This window comes from Gallus gallus, chromosome 11 (assembly GCF_016699485.2).
Source record: "Gallus gallus isolate bGalGal1 chromosome 11, bGalGal1.mat.broiler.GRCg7b, whole genome shotgun sequence".
NCBI lineage: Eukaryota > Metazoa > Chordata > Aves > Galliformes > Phasianidae > Gallus > Gallus gallus.
This window is the reverse complement of record NC_052542.1, coordinates 126,017-147,088: the sequence shown is the minus strand read 5'-3', so window position 1 is coordinate 147,088 and position 21,072 is coordinate 126,017. Positions and strand designations below refer to the sequence as shown.

The following is a 21,072-nucleotide window of genomic DNA, read 5'->3' as shown; positions in this document are numbered from 1 at the left end:
CAACCCACTCCTACCCTCCAGAATCATAAAGGCTTACTTCACCTGTAGGTTCACCATCTACAGAGAAGGGAAGGAACAGTAGATTATGCTTTGTTGATTTTTCAGCAAATTCTGGAGGAAGAAATCACCCTATAAGACTATCATCTCCTGACCAACCTCCTGTTCTGCCAAGCAGGCTGCTCGTTCAGAGGGCGTGCTGTAAACAGGCACACCTGGCCCAGTTCTGCCCTCACTATTCCACCTTGAGGAAAAACAGCAAGCAGGTGGCTCTGATCTCAGCTCTGTAGAGGGCAGGGAGCTGCACGTGGAAAAAAACAAGGTCATAGCATACCACAGAATCTCTCTCTTGAAACAGCATTTAGTTTCTTAATAAAGATCCAAAAACATATTTATAATTATTTAGTAAACTTATTGCCATTGACATATTTTTGCTCCATACTGCCCAGCATATTTAACTCCACCAGTGATGCTGGAGAAACAGAACTAAGAGACACTCACAAAGAGCAGCCAGCACCCTGTCAGGCAGGGTGACCCAGCAGCAGGCCATGCTGTCCCACCCCTCAATTCTCCTCACACCTCCAACCCTGCCTCTCCCCCAGCTGCCACTATGACTGCACTCATTTAGGCCTTTGTTCTCCCCTACTTTTTTTTTTTCCGTAAGACTAGCCTAAGAAAGTCAGGAGAAAGATGAGAAAACAAAGCTTTGGTTACTGCTTAAGGGCTCACCTCCCCCGAGAAGACGGTCGTAATCCCCACAGGCTCTGAGGAAGCTGTCGTGGCATCCCCACCCTCTGAGGGGTGCGACAGTAAAGAGCCTGCTTTCCCGCCACTCGTGCTCTGATTGGCTGCTCGTCCACAGAGCCGCAGGCGCGAAGGGAAAGCGCCAATCAAGGGGCGGCGGGAGCGCTGTGAGGGGTGGTGGTGCTGAGGAGAGTACGAGATGGTGGTGGGAGTGACGTGAGGCGGTGCGTTTCCTTTTTCTGTGAGGTGAGTTTGTTGTTGCTATGCTGTTTTTTCCTGGTGAAGTCGTTTTAGGCTTGTGAGGTGTTCTAGGGAGAGCGGTTAGGTTTGTTCTGGTGGCATGAGTAAGGTACTGCAGGCCTCTGTCCATTTTCTCAGCCAAAGGGTCGGCTTTGAGGTCTGGGCCTGCTCGTGTCTGCCTGCCTTTTGCAAAGAGCTAAATATTGCTTAACGTACTGAGCTCAAGCGTGAGTTGTATGTTACTCTTTTTAATGTTATATTTGGTTGGAGGTGTTTAATGTTGGCTCCTAAAGTAAAATATCGGTGCTTTCTGGAGGAATACTTCATTTCACCTCATGTATATCTTTTCAGTACTATATAGCCAGCTTCTTAAGGTCTCTTCAGTTGTTAAACTTAGAAAAAAGTGTATTGGTGTTGGTGTTTTAACTGATTGTGATTAATAAATCCTGTCACTATGAAGGCGGAGCTGACCTGGCAGGCTGATAGCGCTCTCTTCTTGGTTCCCCCATGTAACAAATGACTGAGGTATGGAGTGAGGGAGTGTGTGTGAGCCTGGCAGAATGCCACTGTCTGATGGGAGCACTGCCTGGGAGAGGCAGAAAGCCTCTCTGGGTACAGATGAGCTGCCCCTGTTACCTGTTTGACCCTATGGTATTTTCCTTACACATGCCTGCTGGCCCTCCTAAGGCAGGGTTCTTATCCTCTCAGTTTTGATTCACATTAATGCTACTTTTCTGCAGAACAGGAATGCCATAAGAGGTTTGGGGAAAAAAGAAACTTGAGATGGAGTGAAGAATGAAATGAAAATGTATTTTAACTTTGGGTATATCTATAGATAAAAAGTGAGGGCTGCTGTTGTTGTTTAGGTGTGGTTTTGGAGGGGTGTGGGGAAGAGGTCAATAATGACCTAATTAGTGATCCGCTTGTTTCCACTCTGTGAAAGAGGCCTCCCATTGATATTCTCGTTCTCAGAGAGTATGTTTTCATGTAGCACTTGTACTACCTGCCTCTTTAAAGTGGTTTTAGTTGTAGATTTACGTAGCCCTCCTGGTGATGACTTTTGCAGTGTATTTTTTCCTCTGACCTTTCAACATATCCATTAGCTTTATCAGTTGCATTGGCTTATTTTTATCATTCAGATGTTGATTCTCATGCTCGTTAGTAGTTTGTTTAAATCTGTTTTCTCTGCCTAAAAGTCTGGGATGGGTAACTTGGTAATTATGTTGGCTTTCTGCATTAATGTGTGATCTATAATGTTTTGGACCCTTCACATACTATTATTTAATTAGGTTGCCTAGCCTACATATTAAAAAAATCTTTCTGCATCTTGGAAAGCAATTTAATTTTCTGAATACCAAAAAGATAATCTTATTCTGTAATAAATTTGATGGGATTTTGAATATTCTATTTGTCCATGGCATAGCTGTTGCTCTTCTGCAATAGTGGTTAAAATCTCATCAAAACTTGGAGAATTTGGTAAGACTTGTCTTAAACAGTGGGCTGTTCTGTAACTATATGGCTTAAATACAGTGTGACCTTTAACATTAAGCAATACAAATGCATTTAATGAAATGTACCCAAGCTATATCTGTAGTAATGCAGTTTGAAATTCATAAACACCTTTACAGGTTTCAAAAGAAAGATATGTTTTTTCCTCTTGTTATCAATAACTGGCAGTGATAATTGGCTGGAAAGTACTTAGTAAAAAGTGAATGGGCAATCAGTAGAAATAATTATTTTTATTTTCTTAGATGCCCATTCTAGGTACCACCATGCATTTCTATTGTCTTGAACTGTCACTTCTTATGAAGATATCAAGTGCTAATAAACTTTATATTTATTTTCCTGAGACCTCAGGACACCTCCCTTTGTACTGCAAAACTGTAGAATTCCCAAGCTTGTTCTCCCTGTAACTGCTATCCCCTGCGCGTTTAAATTGCTCTATTTCCAAGGATGTTTATGGGCAGGTATTTGTGAGTCTCAAGATACAAGTATTACATGTACCTGGAATCTACTGAGGGCTGTCTTACAGCTATGAGAAACACTAGGTTCATTCAAACTATTCTCTTCTTAGTACAGAGATTTTGAATCTGGCTTCTTCACGCTTAGCATTTGACGTGGTTATTTTGAGTGAATAATGAGCTATATCTTTGCAAATTAATTCTAGATGATAGATTTATCTTTTCAGTGCTTATGTTGACTGAGAATTTCAGCACTTGCTTTTCAAATCGCTGATGTTTTTGAACTATTTGCTGCTGTTTATCAGGTCATGCTTGACCTTTTAATCACTCCTTTGTCTCTTTGCTTCTGTGCGTTACTGAACTGCCACGCTTGGGGCCTTAAGCACTGCCTGTAGTTCAGCACATCATCCACGATTCTGCAGAACTGTTGAAATCATGTGATTCCTCTCACTTCGCTTACATATTTGGCAGTAGTTCCTTTATGGGTATAGCTGTTTTTCCTCCCTACTAGTGAATGTTCTAGCTCTGGCAGTGTCAGTTCCTTCACCAGCCATCTGTCTCCCTGGCTCAACTCCCTTTCTCAGAGTAGATACAAGTCCTACTGAGTACAGCATCAGCTGTTAATTCTTTATTCAAAAGGTTTTAAAACAGCAGCTGCTGCGCACATCCTGTATTTCAATTTTCTTTTCAGTGATTATTGCTTTATGGTTGCTTTCTTTGGCCTCCACCTTGCTCCAGGTTATTTGCAGCTTGCTTGTCTATTGCATCAGTTCTCTTCCTGAAGTCTTATGATAATTTTCTTCACTCTGACAAAGTAGTTTGACTCAGTTCTGTTTGCAACATGTATGTCAGAATGCAAGTACATTCTAGTCCACTTCTGATGGTTGTTTTCCAGTAAGTGCATTCTTTTAAAATGCTGCAAGAAGAATCTAAATACTGTCAGATAAATATTACACAAGTCAGATTATAGCTCCTAAAAACAAAAGGTTAATGTTATATTTACTGCCAAGAATTAGGAGAACAATTTTTCTGCAGCAGTGTCTGTTATAAATAAGACAGGTTGTCTTGTAGCTCAGACTGACATATTGCTAAGCAATCTAGCAGGCTGTTGTTTAATAAAAAGTCTTATTTGCTAGTAAGCTACTCAGGTCTGGATGCAAACCTGCCTTATGAAACCCCAAGTATATAGTATCCTTACTTACTACAATAGCAGTTACTTTAATTTATGTATGCTATACCTATGTCATAACCTGCCAAGAGCTAAAGTTCGTCTAGGTGGTGTCTAGAGCATTATAAACCATCATTTGGCATTAGTGCAGTTTTCAAAGGTAGAAATGAACTGCACAGTAATTTCAATAAGGATAGAGGCTTATCAGATTTTATTAATGTGTGTTGATAAGCCTTTCTTAGACTCTCCATTCCTTTCCTGGTCAAATTCAAATATTATTTGTTGCTAATGCCAATTAGACAGCCAAGCATCTGTAGCTGGCAGCTGTCCTCGTGAAGAAGGCCTCAGGAGATTAAAACTCCTGGGAAGCTGATTTGCATATCAGATGTTCCTGTTTGTCATCTTCTAAGGTCTTCCATACATGTTGGTTGTTTCTCTAGTGATAAAGAAAAACTAAGTGTGCTTACCAGAGTAACTAATAATTAGTAAGCTAATAATTAGTAAGCTGTTCCGGTTACTTAAAATGGGTTCAATAAGAAGTTAGGCCAGGTAACTTTTCACATCTTGATCAAATGAATTCTGTGATGGAACTTCCGTTGTGGCACAGACATGAAAACTGTATAGGTGAGTTCTGAATGAAGAGACCTGGAGCTGGGCCCCGCAGCATTGTCAGAAGTAGCTCTTCAGAGGCAGATTATGGAATCAGAACTGTAATCTCTGTTTGACAGAGTTAATGTGCAGTTTTTTCAGGGATGAAGCTGTCTGCTGGTCCTTCCATCTGTCAGGATTTTCCTGGCTTCTCTTAGAAATAAATGTATGGATTTTAAAATGGGACTGCATAGAAGAGAGTTTTCTTTGTGGCTGTATTATGGCTCCCCTTTAAAGAGTTGTAGGTATTCAGGAGCTGCTAGCAGACCATCACTTGAGAGACTGAATGGATGTAATAAAACAGTTACTTACAGTAACTGAACAAATTAAAATAAATTAAAACAAACAAACAAAACTCAACCTCTATTTTCAACTTTTTGGTATGACTCTTGAAACTGGCTTGTGTGAGAGAAAATGCTTTTCACCATTTTCCCTACTAGGTCTTCAGGGAAATAATAGGCCTAAGTGGAAGCCTAGATTTTTCTGGTCATCTGTGGTAGATTTCAGCTTTGTGTTCTGTTAGACTCTTCTGTGGAAAGTGCTTTGAAACTCTGCTCTGTCATCTGTATGGCAAAGCAGTACTGATTTCACAAAAGTAACTGACTGTGCTGAGAAGTCAGGAACTAAAATAGAATTTCAGAGATGAAGAAAAACAAATGTTTTTCTATTTTAATGCATCTTCATTTCACTTAATTTTTTTTCTCTGAGACAATTTCTTACCATTCTCAATAGTAGCAACAGGCAGTTCTGCTCACTAACATGGAAACGGTTGAGTAGTGTGTATAGAAAGCTATAATTCCTCAACTGGTAGCTGCTAATTCTTTAGAAGTAATAGATCTGTTCCTTGGTTACACTCAACCTTTTTTCCATCCTGTAAGTGCTTAGTAAAGTAAGAAGGCAGTTGCACTAATTGCTGAGGAAATGGGTCAGGCATCTTGGTACTAGCTGCTTTTTGGCCACTACAGGATTTCGTGGATCTCTAGGCTGCTTTCGAACACAGCTTTGTGAATATTTGAGTGAGTGATTGGAGTAAAGTGACTAGTTAATGAACTCTTAACAAAGAGGAGGTTAAAGCAAGTTATTCACTTTCACAGTGAGTACTGCCCTTGAACCACAGTGTAGACGGTAATGAGCAAAGTTACAGATTATTTCAGCACAGGATTTGATTATCTCTTTGTCATTCTTTTTTAAGAGTTGGGTTTCTAGGTAACCTCGTAGAATAGAATCAGTTACAATGTTTGGAAGCAGTTCTGTGACTGAGAAGCTGTGGTCTAAGTTTTTTTTTAAAAAGCCTTAGAAAAGCGGTTAAATAAAGAATTGGTTCAGATGTGTAACCCTTGAGTAGTTCCATCATGGGAACAGCTTCATGTGACTTACTCTAATTCTGCAAACCTGGAAAAATGAGATTAAAGCTACCTACATTGCTCTGAATGCACGACCAAAACAAATGCTAACATCTGTTAGTGTATAAAAGCTCTCCAAGTTCAAACTCGTATTTATAAACTGTAGATTATTTTGATGTGAAGCACATGATCTATTTAGTTTAATAGTAATTAGTACAAAACAACTAGTGAAGTTTCATATTTATTAAATAGTGATGATAAATGTGAATTGTTTGCAGGCTTACTATCAAACAGTTTGTGTAGGAAAGTCAACAAAAGATCTGTAGAAACAATCAGAAAAATCTTACTCATAATTCTTATGAACATTGGAATGGGGCAGGGAAGAACCCTGTCTGCTGCTTGTCTTCTGCTTCAGTTTGCACTGTAGATAGGGGAATGTATATGTTGTGTTATGTAGATACATAGTAGGATAGGAAATTCAAGAATCTGTGTTGATGAGGAACGATTACTAAGGAATGAAAGTTGAGTAGATAGAAATGGTTACGTCAAGAGTGGTTTAAACATTGCAGATGTTTGTCATATTAAAAGAAAACTTTGCTTTTCACATATGTCCAAATATACTTTACACTTTGGACTTCGATGCAATACTTAGCTGTAGGATATTTGGTTAATACATGGTTTACTGTGTGAAAAGCTTATTATTGCTTGTGTCCTTAGGATGTTGTGCTATGTAAATGTGGAAAAATGCAAATTATAAATGAGAAATAGTTAATATTCAAGTAATAACTTCTTAAGGATTGCACTAAAGTGTAAGAAACTGGAATAAGACTGTGTTGGAAAATTTGTTTAAATACAAATGTGTACGTAAATTCACTGTTTGCATATGGTCTCTACTAGTTACTTTAGGCATACTTACACTGAGTTTTATAATGCTTCATTTCTACTGTGATTCTGAATCTTGGTGGCTGGGTCTTTAACAGTAGTACTGGACGATGTTTGTGAATGGTAGTGCCCAAGCCATAGTTGAGATGTATATTGGTGAGACCTTGCATTTGCTGCCTTTTGCCATTGGGATTTTATTAATGGCTAGTGAGGTGAAAGATTGATTCTGATCAGTCAGGACAAAAATGCCTTCCTATGGTGAAACAGTGTACTCCTTTCAAAGAGGTAGAAGACAATAGGCTATTCATCTTCTAGTTTTAGGAGAATGTGTATATGAATACTTTCCAGAAGGTATACTCTAAAGATCATGAAATACTGAGGATTTTCTTGGCCTCCATTAGTGTTTCGTTTCAGTCTATAGAAATGGTTGAAATGAGAAGTTCAGACAATGAACAAAATGTAGATTTCAAATGCAGGTCAAATGTCAATTAATCAAGGAACTTCAGTATTGACTGGCGTTCTGATGTATGGTGCTAAATGCTAAATTTACCCTGTCACTGGTTCCAAACACAAAATATATTGACACCGACTGCTAGCTATTCTCCACTGTTAGATTACAGTAATTTTTTTTTGCCTCTGAAACAGGAACTTTGCATGTTGTGGTACTCTGGTAATTGCATCTTGATCAGAAATCTATTTCACTGTTATCTTGGGGTTTCTGGATCCAGGTGAAATTGGCATAAAAGGAATAGGTAAACTTCTTTACTGCTGTTATTCTCCATTTTAGAAAGAACTTACCCACTCTTTCTTGGAAGTTTCCTTGGCAGATAAGTTTAATGAATCATATTTGGCTTTTTAGATTATGTACTAAAGTCTAACTTACGTCTTTTCATTAAAAAAAAACAACAAAACCTCATATTATTAATGATTTTCTGGGTCAGAAAGTGGATAAAATATTATTCTAGTTAATAAAAATCCTTTCATTAGCACTAAAGTATACAGATAATGTACATTCCCTATAAATGAGTTAATGGTAAGAGGGAAATGGGAGCAGGGGTCCAGGAGTGCAGTGGTATTCATGGCTCTCACTTTGCCACTCTTTTGTTTGAAGACAATGTAAGGCTCTGTTGTGCTTAACCCCGGGCCAGCTGAGGGCTTGTGCTGTTGACTGGAGTGGAATAAATCTAGTAATAATGAGTGACTAGTTAGGCTTGAAGTGTCTTGCTCTGTGTAACACAGCAAGTTAATGGTGTGGCTGAAAACATACCTGGACATTAAGTTTGTTGCCTGCTCAGTGAACCATACTGTCTCTCCAGAATGACAGCATTGACCATTCTTGTCTGTGGTCAGATGGATAATTGAAGTGGTAGGGAAGACTTGCATAATTCATGGATTCAATTGTTATTTGAAAGACTAAAGTTTAATTGTCTTGTTATTGCAACATGGTAATTCTGAGTTAATTAAAAATATTAGAGGGTAAAAATGATTAATTTTTTTGCTAGTCATTCAAGTTATTTTGATGCAGGATGTATATGAATACCATTCTTAAAATCACCTCTCTGTGGTGAGGTGCAAAGTAAGGCTTGTGACCTAACAGGCTGGTTAGAGCTCTGCTGCTCTCAAGTGTTGTGGGTATTTGGTTTTTTTTTCCAATTAAATGTTGCTATACTCTTGAAAATGAAAGTAGTCTTTCATTTTCTGCCCTGGATGTAACATGCTGCTATGATTCAATCAAGAAAGATTTTGGATTCCTTCATGGAGTTCAGTGTTGGAGAGTGTGACATTAATGTCTCTGCATAGCATATGCAGAGATGGCATAGTGATTAGCTGTAGTCCATCTTCATTCTGGACTACACAGGATCTTTAGTCCTTGTAATCTAACTCCATATTTACACTGTGTTCTGTTTTGATATGTCTCCTTATCTTGAGTCCTACATTACCACTTGTCCCTTAAATCTTTTCTTCTCTTTAATTTTGTCCTTAATTTCTGACCCTTCCAAATGTCATCCAAGCACCAAGCAGCTTTCCTCTTCTTTCCTACACAGACTTAAGTTCTCCTCGAGCACTTGATTTTATCTCCTGCTCCTCCATGCTGCTTCCTTTTATTTGAACAAGCACCAAAGTAGGCCTTTTTCCTATCAACAGCTGAAAACCAATGAATCAAGTAAAATGGTTCTAAAATGCAAAGTTTGGAAGCAAACCTCGCTTTAACAAGTATGGAGAAAACATAAGCATGCTTGTAATGAAATACTAGCAGCAAGATACTCCTTTTTCCAAGGGTAGGGGAAGGGAAATGAAATGTTTAGAAATAATTGAGGAACAGATGGAATCCTGCAATGCTATCTCTTCTCCCTGAGTCAGTTTATAAATACACTCAAAGCTTGTATAGTTTCAAGTGACAGATACAGCTTGTCACTTTGGAGGTTATTTTTGCTATTGTTAATAACAAAATAGATTGTGCTTGAGTTACAGTAGTTGACAGAAGTCAAGTAACACACAAAAAAATACTTGTCTTATATTTATCTCAGTTCTCAGATTTAAGGAGCTGCCTGTGATTAAACGATGAAATAAGAATAATAGAATATTTTTTCAAATTGATGCATTGTAGTAAAAAAAAAAAAAAAAAAGGAATGATGGGGGTTTGGGGTAAATGTCATTGTATAGTAATGACCTGTTTAAAAAAACATATTTTGAGGAAGTTTGACAGTGCTCAGCTACTAAGAACAATGTCTAGGATGCGTTCTCTGAAGCTTACACTGAATTTGTTCATAGTTCATCTTATGGTATTGTGGCATTTTTCCTATGAGACAGTGGTATAGATGTAAGTCTTGATGTTCTTCATATTTAAATTGGAATCTCCTGGCTTATGTTGTCTGACAAACCCATTCTCACTGGTAGTGTATTCCTGGACACCTTTTTAGTTCGAGGACATTTCCAAGTAACTTTTAGTTACTTGGAGCGTATGCATTTTGAATGATCTCAAAACTGAACAGAGTTGTAAGACAAACTGTGTTCTAATTTTGTCATAGAACGTTTTCGTAGGTCATATGGCACTTTATGAAGTGCAGGTTCAATAGATGCTATGGGAATGTCAACAAAAAGTAACAGGAGTAGTTTCCCAAATTTTTAGAATGCCGGGCTAATGTTTGCCTGCTCTGCTTTTAGGATGCTGTAATTTATAGGCAGAAAACAGACTGAAGCTGAACTTCTTATGGGTGGAATATTGGTTGTGCATATCTTCTGTTGTAACATCTGAGATATCTTGGGTCTGGGTCTGTAGAAGACAGTATAACCATGGGAACTCTGGCTATTTCAGAAGTTTCATAGATTGAGGTCCTGTTTCATAAGGAGTATTTAAAATGGCTGTATTTGCAAATTTTGTCAAATTGTATTGTTTGAGAAGAAGTAGTGGGGGGGGACAGGGTGGGAAGCTTTACTTCTTGGTAGCCTCAGGCAAGTCTCAAAGTGGACTAGAAACCTGAAGAATGATAGAGTTAGGGTTTTTTGTGCAATTCTAGTCCAGTCACATCATCTGTGCTATCTGTAGAACAGCTGGTGAGTGAAACCTATGAAGTTCTGTTTCACCTGAAGGCAGTAGGCCTGCAGCAAGGGTGAATAATCATCATACAGACAGGAGTAGCAGGCATGCTGCCCAGGCATTCATGCCCATTGAGGAGATGGGGGTCAGCGCACACACAAGTGCTTTCTTTGAGTTCTTTAAATATACTTGCTAAGCCTTAGATTTGTAGCACAATAATTGACAATATGAAGTTTCTCAGTCTCCCTCACCTTTGCTGAGTACTTCTATAACCGCAAAGTTAGTTAGTTCTACTTTGACCTCAGAGGATGTTTGCTGGTCACTTTATTGAGGTCTGACAGCATTCTGAATGCTATTAGAGTAAAAGCTGAGTGATCCTGGCAGTATGCATACACTCAAAGCTTCTATAGTTTCAAGTGACAGATACGGCTTGTCATGACTAAGTCAAGAATCACTGAGATCTGGTGTCTTCCCAATGGATAAATACAAACATATGTGCAGGCTTCACCCTCTGTGCTGTCTTTGTTTTCCTACCCCCCACCCCAAGTACTAAAAACTAAATTCAGTACAACTTAAGAAAATGTTATACTTGGTGCAATTCACCATGGATACCATTCCTAAACCAGAAGCATCTTTGTGCACAAATTCTTGTCAGCATTATATTGTCAGCTGAGATTATAGACTATTCCTCTGTCTTCACAGAACTTCACAGTTCAGCTGTGTTCTAATGTTTGTTCTCCCAGATCTTTACAGTGGCTTTGAACTGCAGTACATAAAAGTACACAATTATAGCAGTCATGCTTGTAGAGCAGCCATGGTTTTCTTCTGTTGATTTGGGAGTGTCGTGGAGAACTTACTACAAATACTCAGAAACCATAGGTAAATCTTCAAGTTAGGAGGCATACTTTCAAAAATTACTGATACAATTACTTGCTATTTGCAACTGACTTGCTTCAAACTCACAGGCCCTTTCTTGTAGGGGAAAGCAGTTCTGTAACTGTTCATTGCATGGTGCATTTAAATACCTCCTGAAGAGGGGAGCTGGGAGCATCGTTCTGACAACTTAAGATCGTTCGTGGGGATACGTATAATCTAGTTATACTTAATGGCAAGCTTTGCTAGAATGAAAGCAGGAAACTGGCATTATATAGTACATAATTTTCTTTACCTCCTTCTGGAGTTACATGAAGTTAATGCACCATCTCAGCCATAATCCAGGGAACAAAAGAGCATGCTAATTTTTTTTTTTTTAATGGTAACACAGAGTACCCTGGTTCTCTTTTGTAAAGGTATGTGTCTCTTTGCTCCCTCATACAGTTAGCAGTAAAGAAACACTAGTTTGCTTCCCATTGGCACATGCTGATTTTTAGCTTAAACGTTTTCATACCGATTTTGATGTTAAAAACAAAGCTTGCAACATTGTTGTATAATGTGATTGTAGCAATTGTTTTTGCTCAAGACTTTCTGAAAAATGGGCTTCTACTTAAGCGTAATAAGAATATTTCCATGACTTCAGCAGTCCACTACAGAAGATAAAATAAACATTCCATGAAGAGCTTGCAACTTGAGAATTTCTGCACTGTGCTTTATGTATGACAACTGGACAGGAAAAGTCAGTGATTTCTAAACCAGAAAAGTATCTGTTGCCCAAGCTGGCATGTAAGCAAATAACATGTCCTACTTGTGATAGGCTTTAACATAAGCAATGTTGGGGTAATAGAAGTGTCCTTTTAAAAATATTTTAAGAGTAGATCATTGGCTTAACAAAGCTAGGATAGCTTGCTTTTAATAAGCACAAAGAAGCTTTGTCTTTGTCCTAACTGACCAGGTAAAAATATCCATGTGGCAACAAGCAGAGTCTCAGTTTATGAATTATGGCAATATAGGGGTGTGGTCAGAGCACACTGTTCAGCCTTTCTGATATTTCAGTAGCTCCTCAAGGGTTGTTTCAGGCAACAGCAACTAAGATGTCTAGAGTGCAATTCTGGTATTTAGCCTCTTTCATTCCTACCCCAAAAGAAAACCTATTTTAAGGTTTAACAGTGCCCTTTAATTTCAAAGCTAACTGCTACTTTGAGGTATGCAGGCTGGGTTAGGCTGCATATGCTATGGATAGCACTGCTAAACAGCTAGGTCTGTAAAGATCAAAATGGTTGACTTGTCACTCCATAGTAATTGTTCGTTGTAGGAAAAAAATCAATAACATAACTTAAGTCACATATAGCTGATCACATGCTCTGAGGCTTCTGTGGTACTGAGACTAAAAGCCAGGGGTGGGGAGGAGCTGTGTCAGGAAATCAAGGAAATCATTTTAATTTGGATGGGGGGGGGACGGACGGACAGGGGAGGCAGGTAAGGGGGAAGCCTGCCTTGCATACAGTCATAAGCACAAATTGTTTTTTTTAATTTTACAGTAGTATGGTGCTGTAATTGTTACTTGATTCTTAAAAGGCTGCTTTTGAGAACCTGATGTTATGCCCTGCATGTTCAGCACTCTTACTGTAGAGAGGTTTTTTGGATATGCAAGGACTGTGAGATGGTGCCCAATCTGTTCAACTCTCATTACAGTAAAGCACAGAAACTGTTAGACTGCTGCCTAGATAACACAAAACAAATGCATTCTCCTCTATGGGAAACAAGTTGCATACCCAGATCGTAAAATGATGAATTAAAAAAAAAGAAAAAGAAAACTGAGAAGTGTGAAGTTTCTGTATAGGTTAGACAATCTCTAATAGCATGACAACTAATGTGAGTCTCATCAATTTGCTTTTAAGTACCCACCTTACTGAACCACTGAACCCAACAATAGCCTGATGTCGTTCTTCTGGTTTAATACATGATATGGTAATGTGGGGAGCAGGGGTTGCCTAAATCACATTATTTCTTGATACAGTGCATGATTACCTTACTCTCTACATTTTGGTTGCCTAAATGAAGCTTTTTTTAAACTCCTAGCTTAGTTCTCTGGTTTCCTGTTGAAATCGGTACAGAACCTATTGAAGTTCCTGCTCTGGCTGCATGCATTCTCCTCAAAGTTGCTTCTTATATTCTACACCCAAGGAAAGTGCTGAGTTTCCCTTTTCCCAGTCTCCCCCTTCTCGTGCTACTTGGAAATGAAGTAAATCTATATTACCAATACAACAGAAAATACAGCTACATCCCGCTCTGAAGTAAAATATGCAGTCTTTTGATAGTTAAGGAATACTCACCAATGCATTGACAACAGAAGCTACTCTACATGCACGCAGTTAAGAACACTTGCTGCTTGATTGTGCACATTTAATCTTCTCGCTCCATTCCCTACCTCATCACTCAGCACTAAGAGGAAGCCTGAAGCATCATGCATAAGCAGCACTGTGCTTGGCTGCGAATGACTTCATTTAGGATGTAACTTATTTTTTGGTCATACATAGTGGATTTTTTTTCTTCCCTTTTCTAACACTTCTTTACAGGACCACTACAGATGCTGGTCTGCCTCTGACCTTCCGCTGCGTACCCCAGCTCCTCAGTGTGGCTAATAATCCATGTAGAAATATGCAGGCAATTACTGCTGTGCAAAATCTATACAAACACTACACACAGCTAAGGAGGGTATTCAAGGAAACCATCTTGCAGGCTTGACTGTAGCACTACCTGTATGACAAATGCTGCATTTATTTTCCTTTTTGGTGCTGAGCCGTGAGAATATAAGCACGGTGCCAACAGCAGACTAATCGAGCTAGTTCTTTTCTTACATATAGCCAAACACAGATATTTGCAGTAAGAAGCCTTTTATCTCTTCTCCGTTCCCCGCCTCCCGGAAATTAAAGCAATGAAACTACTTAAAAAGCATATGCACCGCACCGCTTTGTTCCTCGTGGTCCCCCTCGCGGTGCACGCTTCTGCCCGCCAGCTCGCCTCCCCACCGGCCTCGACTCGGCGGCAGCACGGCGGGCAGAGAGGCAGGAGACCGCGGATGCAATGCGGATGGGCGGGAAAGGGGGGGGGGGGGGGGGGGCTTTACCTGCCGTGTCCCCCCGCGGAACCAGGGGCGCCTGGATCTGCCGCATCCGCGCCGGGGCGCGGCGCTCAGAGTGCCCGAAGCGGGCGGCTGAGCGCTGGAGCCATAGCCGCGCCGGGGAGCGGTGAGAAGGGAGAGCCGCCGGAGCCTCCGTGAGGGAGACTCAGCACCTGGGCGCTGAACAGCTCCACGGAGCGCCACAGGCGGGGCCGGCGCCGCGCTCCCCGCCCCTGGGCGCGGGAGGGCCGCGCCGCCCCCCCCCACCCGCCTGGCTACGCGCCTCTGCGGCCGCCCCGCCCAGCGCCCGCCGCAGGCGGGGACCCGGCCCGCGGGCTGCGGCCGAGCAGAAGGGTGGGAGTGACCACGCTTCCCAGGCGGCCCCGCGGTGCGAGAGGCGGCCCTGCTCCCGGGGGCTGCAGGGAATTGTAGTCTCGGCGCGTGCAGAGCGCGGAGGTGCTCGGCTGGGTGACGCCGCGCCGGGAGGGGGCGGTGGGTTCCAGGCTCGCTGAGGGGCGGTGGCTTTGCGGCTCGGGCGCGGGGAGAGGCGCTGCTGCTGTCGTTTTTGGGGCGGGGCGCGGAAGGAGCTGCGCTTTGTGCTGCCTCAGAGCGGCGCTCCTCCCACTCGGTGTTAGCGGGACCGAGGTCGCCCCTCGCTCGTGTGTCGTCTGCGGGCAGTCTGCGCCTCTTGCCTCTTAGGAGGATTTAAAAATAAATAAATGTTATATATGTGTGTATATATATATATTTATTTATATAATATTATATATACATTTATATATATATATAAAAATCAGAAGATCCTAGAATACTTCCATGGATTTACGGGAATATTTAGGGAAAAATGAGTAATATTATAACTGTTGCGGTCCCAGAGAAAGTCCTGAGGGCTGTACTCCTTTCCCAGACGACCTTCCTATCTCTCACCAAGGTTTATAACTTAGAATATGTGTAAAAGCAACTGAACAAGGTCAGGAGACTGCCTTGTTAATAAAAAGCAAAACTCTACAAAAACGTTGCAGAAATACAGTAACCCAATTGTATCTGCCTTTCAAAAAGGCATCTTTCACACCAGTATTTATACAGGGTTCTTCAGATGATTGTGATACATTTTATGAAGCAGGATATCATTAGTTACCTCACAAATGAGCTGACACTGTTTCCAAACAGAATTTGTTCACTTGCATGTCAAAAGAAGTGGTTACTGAACGTGTTTTTAATCAGAAACCCTAGGGTTTTTGTAATGACTGTGACAGAATCTTTCAAGAGCTATTTCCAAAAAGAAGTTAAAGGCCAACAAATTGATTCAGAAGTTTGAGTGTCTCACCTCGACTTCAATAGTACTGAAGGCTCTGTTTTGCAGCTTTGTAAGCTTTCTTTTGCCTTCCGGGATTTTGAAGTGATAGAAGGTGAGAATGTTAAGTGTTGCTTCAGCTTTCTCTTTGTAGAGAGGAACTTAGAATTCACCGGTTAGGGTTATGTGCCCTCCCCTGCTGTTGCTACTTTGAAACTGATGCCCAACCATCACTCATGTCCAGGAGATAGTTTTTTAGCAATTGTACAGCAAGCTACCAAGTAGGAGAACTTGGACAACTGAGCTAACTAAGCAGAATATTTTATTTACTCTGTGTTAGCAAAACCTTCCTTTGAGTCATCCTAGTCCCTGTGTTCTTTGTTCTAAGCTAGCGATGTAGAAAATGTTCAATTTACTGTATGTTTGTTTCTTTCTTTAAAAAGATAGATATTGCAATGATTTCCCCTTTCATATGCTTTTTGGATAGTTCTTAGAACAGCCACATAACAGGTTTCCATGATAGCTGCTGGGTCATGCAGCCAGAGTACTGAGCAAGCTCACTTCTACAGCTCTCCTGAAAAGTTGAGAAGCTGGCATAGACTCTGATATTGTATGTTGCAAAGTGATTTTTATATTCAAATTAATGTTAGATTTGTGTTGTCGTGGATTCCGGCTGCATTTTATGCAACCAACATAGTAACTTGATCATAGCATAAGTAAAGTGTGGGATGCGTAAATAATAATTCTAATCTTTGCTACATAAGAACTGCTGAGTTACTTCGTAAGCTTCCTAGCTTAATGCAGAGTTTTCACAATTGAAATAAGAATTCTGTATTCTCAGAGCTCTACCTGAAGTTGTCATCTTTACGCATTTGTAGCAAAGTATAGTCGATAAGCTGAAAGTGGTATTTACTCTATTAGGACTTCCGTTTGACTGAGATGGTAGGTGTGGGAAGTGTTTATGGAACTACTAGGCAAATGCTTCCCTTTGAATAATGACTCATGATTATTAAAAGTGAGTTTTGGGTGTAGTCAAAAAGAAATCATGGACAAAAAAGAATTTATTCCTTTCATTATTTCCTACACATTCAAATCACAACAGAACGAGTGTCCTCAGAGATGGATGTGGTATTTTGGAGCAAAGGTATTCTATATCTGAGGTAGCAAGGAACTTGAAATGATAGAGAGCCTAGCAGAGATAAACAGTGTAGGTGAGAAAAACTTTGAGGTGTGTATATAGCTGTAAGGCATCGCAAATCACAGGACCAGGAATTAGCACCATTGAGTTTGCTTATATGGAAGAGGTCCACTGCAACTTCCTTCTGATTGTGTTTTATTTCCTTATACCACGACCCTGAGGAAGCCATGTTTGTTCTGGTTTTAGCTGAAAGGGCCCTGAATAAGCAGTAACTATTTGAAATGGTTGATTTGAAAGACATGTCCAAAATATAATTGAAATAGTTGTGGGAATCTAAATGTATTATTTAAAACAGTAACATATATTGTTTCAAATAGTAGCACGGTTCACATCATCTTACAATTAAAGGATTTAGTGTGAACAACTCTGTATGTATTGCAGGCAACTTAGGTAAGTTGTAACTCAGATCTCTCATCTTTCTTGCTCCCTTTCACAGAATCACAGAATGGCCCGGGTTGGAAGGGACCTCAAGTATCATGAATCTCCAACCCCCCTGCCAGGCAGGGCCACCAACTTCCCCATTTACTAGACCAGGTTGCCCAGGGCCCTATCCAACCTGGCCTTGAACACCTCCAGGGATGCACAAACATGACTTTGCTTCTGGATTCATGTAAAAATTCTTGAGAGCTATTGTTAAAACTGGAATTAGGTCTGCCTGTGCTAAGTAAGATAGAGTTCCAAGTAACTTTGGACAGAAGGAAACATAGAATGACCTGAATCAAATAAGAAAATTTCTTTAAGGCCTTGTATAGACAATCATCAGGCATTTCAGTACAGCTGAATAACTAAATTCATGGATCCTGCTGTCTGCTAACAGCAGATGTGGTGTGCTGTTGTCAGCAGCAACCAGCCTGCTTACCCTGCAGACTAACTCTCATTTTCCTGCACGAGTGAAAAATGGATACAGAGAAAGCCAGAAAGATTGACTTCCCTTCCCAATTTCAGTGAAATTTTGGCATTTATTTCAGCAGGAGAAGGAATGAAAAATAAATCTTATGAAGGAACAGAAGAAAAAGATTACTGATTTTATTTTCTAAGGATACCTCAGTGTGTTGCTTGTTTTCTGTTTGTTGTACATCCAAACTCTTTTTGATGGGATTAGTAAGCATTTAATTATATATTCTGGAGGATCTCTCATCATTCTAAGGGTTGCCCAACATAGTTCTAGTGTTTTTTTATTCTAATGTTTTTTTATCTTGTTGTTTTATTACTTGAAAGAACAGCAAATATCACAATTCATCCTCACTACCTCAACTTTCTCATTCTCAATAAAATATAACCATTTGGGGTGAATGCTTTTGTTGCCTTGCAAAGAAGTAAACTGAAAAAATAAAAGAAGCTCTGTCTGGTTGATAACAAAAAAAAATGCCACGTGGTGTAGCTAAAATAAATGACACAGCTGGATATAATAACAGCCTCATATAATTGAAAGGATATATAAAAAGTAAAGCATGTTAAGTATTCAAAAGCACAATAAACCACAAAATAAGCGGTCTTCTTAAATCTGTCTTCTGATAAGCTGTCTTCTTAAAGACAGCCTTAACCTTCCCTTAAGTAGTCGGTATTTAAATACCTTCTAGTTTGCATAGGAAGTACCAAAAGTTGTTCTGAGATGTCCTCCTTAACTTTTTTGATTCTTCATTTGAAGGTAAATTATCAGTTAGTGATTCCGTGGCATATTACTCTGTGTATGTAGTTGTGTGGTTTGTTTATTGCTGTTCAAAGGTAGATATCAAATGCACAGAAAAAATAAGCTGACTTGCAAAAGCAGTTCATTTTAGATTATGTGGAAATGTTTTTCTGAGGGACAGTTAACAAACAAGGAGCAAAAATTGCAAAATATCTGTGGATGTGAGAGACTTAACAACTATATAAGGGGACATGTCAGACAGCAATACTTAAAGGCCTTATTTAGACAGTCCACCCTTTTTCTGGTAATCCTCAAAGCTTGAGGGAATCCAGGAAAATGGTCAGGTTGCCTTCACAAAAGGATACTTCAGCTGTCGTGTTGCCAGAACTAAAATGGAGCTCAGTTTGTTATGATGTTGTGTGATATTGTTGGAAATCAGGTAAGTGAATTCAAGAAAACAGAAAAGGAAAGAAGCACGGAAGGCAGTCTATACTGAAGACTAAGGCACTGGATTAGGTACTGGAATTACTGCCTGTAGGTTCTGCTTTGTCATTGCCATGGAGATACATTTTTGAGTAACACTGTGATTTAATTGTATACTTTCATTTATCAGTACCCACAGTGGGAAGTTAATCTTCCTGTTTAACTTTGTGAGGTTTATGATACCCTCATTGTGAAGTCTTTATGAAGAATGAAAAGTTGAAGTCAGAAATATTTTTGATACTAGAGAAAAGCCTGTGCCATGTTTATGATAAGGGAGCTGTCTTGTGTGTAAAGAAAGAGAACTGATTGTCTTAACAGTCCTGCTGAGAGTGAGTTAGGGGACTCAGGATGTCTAAAATATATCTGTTATTATTAGGAGTTAGAGTTGTTAATGAAAAAGAAGTTGGATTTAGTTTTCTATTCATACTGTTGCATTGATAGATACTCTGCTGATAAGGTCCAGAGAAAGCAAATGTACTTCTGCTGTGTTTAGTTTCAACTTCTTTAGCGAAGTGGCATTTCAGTTACAGTTTCTGAAAGGCAAGAAAACATGGCCCTATAATTAAGTTTAGTGAAATGTATGTGCCAGTTAAATAACATCCTTAAAAAAAAAAAAATTAATGCAGTTGCCTAAATATACAGTCAAAATCGTACTAATAAACCTTAACTTTCAGTGTAACTTAGATTTGAATGACAGCAGGATAGCAGTTGCCATCAAGAACTGAAGGCCTGTAGTGTACCAAAAGGCACTGTTGTAGCCTTGCTGCGTTGATTCTGAGTCACTTATTGGAGCCTACAACCTGAAGGCAAATAACCATACATTAAGACTTAAAGTCAGCCAGAGCTTGATGGTTGGTATTCTTATTTGGTATTTGTGGTTAGCTGGAGGCTACCTAGGATTTATGGGGAGAATTTTATTTTTTTTTAATGGTTGTGGATGAGAATTATTTTTCTTTAGCATGAGAAAAAATGCAGTAATTGTAATCTGAAATCTTTTTTGATCATGACAGGTTACTTCTATTGCAAGGTAAGGGGGAGAAAACTAACAACAAAAATCCCACAATTCTCAGTGTTGCCACTGGGTACACCCTAACAAAGCCTTTGTCAGCACAACCAGAAGTTTCATTTTAATCACTTTTGTGCTCTTACCTACAAGTTTCTTAATGAAAAAGCAGTATATTGTTGAACTGTTACCCTAATATTAAGTATAGTCAAATAACTTACATTTAGAAAAAAGAACATCATTAAAATAACTTTCTTGTACTTCTTTTTCTCTGAGTTTATCATATAAAAGCTTAGTTTGAGGACACGCAATCCATCCTTGAATTCCTTGGTAGCACTCTATAAAAGACAGCAAAGCGGGAGCCAAATGTTTATTTTCAGTTTCTGATCTGATGTTCTAATTATTGAAGATGACACGGTCTTCTTGTTGCTGCTCAGCAAATTGTTCATTGCGTCAGGTTTTAAGCAGTGTTCTTATCCAGACTAGTAGACTATGCTTCAGATTTCTGTAAGAATGAATGTCATTTTTTATGTCCAGTTGGCCAGGATAATTATAGTGTCCAAAGCTGACTGGATCCACTCATCTGTATTCCTTCGTGTTTGTGTCCAGCTTTGGGAATGCAGATGGATTCCTTCATTATTGCATTTAAGCAGTTTAGACCTTCCCTTTGTTAAAAAATAAAAATTGATGTATTTCCAGTGTATTAAACTGTTTCCTACAGATCGGCTATGCAATTTAGAGATTTTTCTGAGTGATTATTAGTTTACGATGATTCTTTAAGTTGCTTGTCTGTTCTTGAATTTTCGGCCTCCCTCTTAATCAGAAATTAGTAGCAAATAGTAGATGTGATATTGTAACTTGATTTTTGACTGTTCTCTCCACTTGAAGTATTGCCAAGTTTTAATGATGATAGCTATTTCAAGATAACCTACTGACTTCTTCTAGG

At 39.6% G+C, this 21,072-nt stretch overlaps 2 protein-coding genes across 5 annotated transcripts in view; one reads left to right on the top strand and one right to left on the bottom strand.

The window, feature by feature from the left end:
- The window catches only part of SMPD3 (sphingomyelin phosphodiesterase 3), a 109,906-nt gene extending 95,174 nt beyond the window's left edge, over nt 1-14,732 (bottom strand). The window contains exon 1 of one of the 3 annotated variants that reach the window (XM_040645965.2): nt 14,525-14,732. The gene's annotated coding sequence lies outside the window, so the exon portion shown is untranslated. Of the gene's footprint in view, nt 1-726; nt 787-13,730; nt 14,439-14,524 lie in introns of those variants that run through there. The other 2 variants (XM_046899561.1, XM_040645966.2) reach the window with 2 other exon arrangements.
- The window catches only part of LOC415616 (ras GTPase-activating-like protein IQGAP1-like), a 106,692-nt gene continuing 86,555 nt past the window's right edge, over nt 936-21,072 (top strand). For both annotated transcript variants that reach the window (XM_046899567.1, XM_040645961.2), the window contains exon 1: nt 936-987. The gene's annotated coding sequence lies outside the window, so the exon portion shown is untranslated. The remainder of the gene's footprint in view (nt 988-21,072) is intronic.